The sequence below is a fragment of the Myotis yumanensis genome, unplaced genomic scaffold (genome assembly GCF_028538775.1).
Source record: "Myotis yumanensis isolate MYYU_CA2020_CCGP unplaced genomic scaffold, mMyoYum1.0.hap1 SCAF_15, whole genome shotgun sequence".
Lineage (NCBI taxonomy): Eukaryota > Metazoa > Chordata > Mammalia > Chiroptera > Vespertilionidae > Myotis > Myotis yumanensis.
Window position 1 is genome coordinate 38,036,039 of NW_027223766.1, and position 4,201 is coordinate 38,040,239.

Below are 4,201 nucleotides of genomic sequence, written 5' to 3' on the forward strand. Positions count from 1 at the left end.
AACCCAATGTCTGGTTCAACCTCAACCTCTGATAAACCCCTTACCTCAAGGACAACCCAGTCCTCCAAAGTCCCCAAGAACCTCTTCTCCCAACCCCAACCTTAAGACTGATGCTCAGTAATTCCAGGACTAGTGCAACCGTTTTTAGGTGTTGCATAAACTTGATTAGGAAAACTCTTGCTACAGTCAAATATCCACAATGCTTCACTAGAGGTTAGGTATTTTCTTTTAATTTGTTTTTTTTTAAACCTTGTTCTAGTTTTTATATATATGGACTTCCAAATAGAATTTTAAATTAGTACAGACGTTTCCATAGAATTACAATACACTTTTATTTTACCTCATTTTATCCGAGTCTATTTCATTCTATTTTATTTTGCATGTATGCCATTGTTTGACTGATTTATTTGAAATTGTTATTAATAAAAAATCATTGAGGAAGTAATTTTCTTGAATTGTTTTATTGGTATATGAAATTAACTTATTTAGAGTGCATTATAAAAGGACTCTCCTTCAATGTTCTTTTAACTTCTGGTTTTAATTATTTTTTGTTAAGTATGGAGTTTATCAAACAAGCTTTTTATTATTAAAAGAAAAAACAAAACCTACTTGGATTAATAAAATATTACCCAAGCTATAATTATTGTCACAAATTATCATCTCAAATGAAGTGGTCTCCTCGATATCAGGCATGCTAAATTCTCAATAAATTGCTTTAATGGTCCCCCAACTGGTATAGCACAAGAGAATGTAGGCAATGTGTGATAATCAAGAAAATGAGGATACAAGGTGGATATTTTTAAAAATTGTTCTTCAATGTTTATCCTAGCAACAAATAGAAAATAAAATCAAATCAGCATTTCAAGGAGTCATAAAGAAAACAGCACACAGAGATAAATTTAAGAAAAGAGCATCATGGAGAGTATGCCTTATTTGGTCTGGCACCCAGACAGGGCTCTGGAAGTTAGCTACTCCCTCAGGTGATTCTTAGGTGCAGGCAAGTTTGAGAACCAAGGATTTATTGGGTTCTGTAGTGCCCCACACTATCTCCACAGGGGATAGGAACACTCCTTCCCCCAGATTCTGGAAATATTGGCAGCTGAGAGCTCTCAGATGATTGCTTCTCTGGGCATTTCCCTAGTCCTTGAAAAGACTCCAGAATTGAATTCTCCTGTAACTGCCTGGTAGTCACATCTCTCAGTTTCTTGCTCCAAAAATAAGCACTAACTTGAATTAAGTGTTTTATATTCCCATGTATTTCTTTAACCTTTGACTACAGGTGTGTATGTGTTCCTAATGACCATGTTGAATTATATCACACCATGTATTCTATTTGCTTTCTTTGTTCATGTTTATGAGTGTTATTCAAATTAGTAATATTCTAATTCATTTAGATTTCAATTTTATGCATATATACTATAGTGTATCCATTTTTCTGATGAGTCCTTGCTTTATTAGAGGATTCCACTTTTCTAAGGAGGTGGTTAGAACATTTAGGGATGCCCCAAACAATGTATAAATAAACAAGAAAGAGAAATTCTGTGTGGTGTGGAAAGTCACTGAATTTGGCACTATAGGAGGGGAGAAGAAAGAATGAGAAAGCTAAGATCCAGCCCCAAGACCATGAGGCCCAATGGCCAGTTGGAGTCTGAGTCCGGCATCACCTACGTGCTCCTTGCTCTGTACCGGAACATGGACTTCAAGGCCCATCTACAGGGCTAAATTTAAGAGCAGCCAATCTCGCCATAGGAACTAAAGAAACTTATTGATTCAAAAAAATGTTCCTACACACACCAGGGGACACATCGGGGCCAATGCCCACTCATGAGGTCTTGTAGCTCCGCCCCTCCTCCTGGTCACAAATGGGTGTGCACCTATAAAAGTATTTGCACCGCCCTGCACATGCAGTCACTATGGTGAAAGCGACTAAAGAGCATTGGGGGGAGATGAGAGTGCTTTTGTTTGAGTAAGGAGCAAGTGTTGTGTGTGAGAGGGAAGCGAACTGTGCGAGAGTTAAGAGTGAGTGTTGGTGGTAAAGTGGGGAGCGAGCATTAGTATGAGTGGACAGCATACACTAGTGTGTGTTGTGAGCGAGCTTTGGTGTGATCAGAGAGAGGTTTGTATGAGAGTGAAGAGTGAGTGTTCATTTCAGAGTGGGGAGCAAGCGTTGATGTGAGTGGGCAGCAATTTGTATGACAGTGAAGAGTGATCCTTGGTGGCAGTTTGGGGAGAGAGCATTGGTGTGAGTGGGGAGCGAGCACTGGTGTGAGTGGAGAGTGAGTTGGTGTGAGGTGAGTGTGATCTGTTGTTGTGTAGATTGTTGTGTTGAGAGTAACTGTGTGACTGTGAAAAACTAAAAGATGCGGACGCAACTTTCCATGCCAGCCTGTCCTGAGATCCAACCCAGACAGGTCGCAAGTCCCTGGTACTGAGAGAGACAGCCAGGTCAGACAGCTGGCATCTGGCACTGAGGGAACCAACCCAGACCTCTGATGGGAACCTGGCTGAGGGGAGGTAGCATGGACAGACTGCAGGGAACTGGCAGGGAAGACACCAAGTCGTCCTTGCTGCAGTAGGGAGCTAGCAACCGGGGAGCCAACCAGGACTAGGAGTGGGGAGCTGGCAACACATTAGCCAACCAGGGCCAGCAGTGGGGAGCTGGCAACACAAAAGCCAATCCGGGCCAGCAGTGGGGAGATGGAAAGTTGGGCCCGCAGTGGAGAGTTAGCAAAACGGGAGCCAACGAGGACCAGCCTTGGGGAGCTGGCAACCGGGTAGCCAACCAAGACCAGCAGTGGGGAGCTGGCAACAAGGGGGCCAACCAGGACCAGCAGTGGGGAGCTGGCAACACGGGGGCCAACCAAGACCAGCAATGGGGAGCTGGCAACACGGGAGCCAACGAGGGCCAGCAGTGGAGAGCTGGCATCTCGGGAGCCAACCAGGACTACCAGTGCAGACCTGGCAACACGGGAGCCAACCAGGACTAGCAGTGGAGAGCTGGCAAAACAGGAGCCAACAAGGGCCAACAGTTAGAAACAGGCCTGTGCCTTGGCAGATGCCGGTGAGCTCAGCGTATTGGGCAAGAGCCTGCCAACACCGGCCCAGAGAAGCCCATGTGCTTCACTGTCAGTTCCCAGGGAGATGTGTCCAGCACCACTGGGGATTGGCCCTGTGTGTTCAAATCACCAGCAAGGACCAGAGGGCCACTTCCCGCCAGGGTACCACCCATAATGGCAGTGCCCATCAAGGGCCTGGCCAGAAGCGCAGTGCCCCTGAAGGTTCTCCAGGCAGGACCTGGCTCTTTAAAGACCACCAGATGGGTGCAGCTGAGCTTAAACCTCAGCCAGTGTCATCAGGGACGCTGTCCATTAAGAGCTGTCAACTGCACCAATGCCAGCTCCCTGACGACAGTTCCTCTTTGCATGTGGTGCCCAGGGACCTGGGCAAGGAAAGCATGGACTCTGGCATCCCCCACTCCCCCCATCACATCTGCCTTCCATAGACTTCCTGAAGCCAGAGCAGCCACCAAAGAATGCCATGGAGACTGTCATCACAGCGGTAGCTGACCTCCAAGCCACTCTGGACCAGGCAAGAGTGGCACTACAGGACGCCTCCCATCAGCTGCTCAGGTCAGAGTTTCACATCCACACTGATCCCAACATCATGGTGGCGAACCAGACAAGCCCCACTAGGGACCACAGGAGGGAACCTGGAAACTTGGGGCCCACTCTGGAACACGATGTGGTGAGAAGCTACAACTGAGACAGACGTGAGCGTCTTGCGCTGCATCAGCTTCATTACTGAAAACGCAGCTCCTGGAAAGGGAGATTTACGAGCCGCAATGGGAAGAGGTGAGGTGAGAGTCCATTGAAAAGTATCACTCCAAGGAGACCCACATGATCCAGGAGGCACTCGGGAAAGCCCACGAGGAGACAGCCTCAATAGCCCTGGGAGCCACTGTTTTTGCAAAGATAGAGAGGACGGAAGAGAAGAGCAGGGCCCAGGCCCCAGAGCTGGCGGTGGGGACACCCAATGCTCAGCTGCCGGCGGGCCTGCCCCCACAGGGCGAGCCTCTGCTAGGACCAGGCAGCGCCATCCCAGCAGATGGGGGAGCTTTCGGCCAACCAAATGCCCTTGTGACACCAGAGGCTACGACAACAGCAGCAGCTGTGGAAAAAGCACTTCATGGTTAAGGCAAACA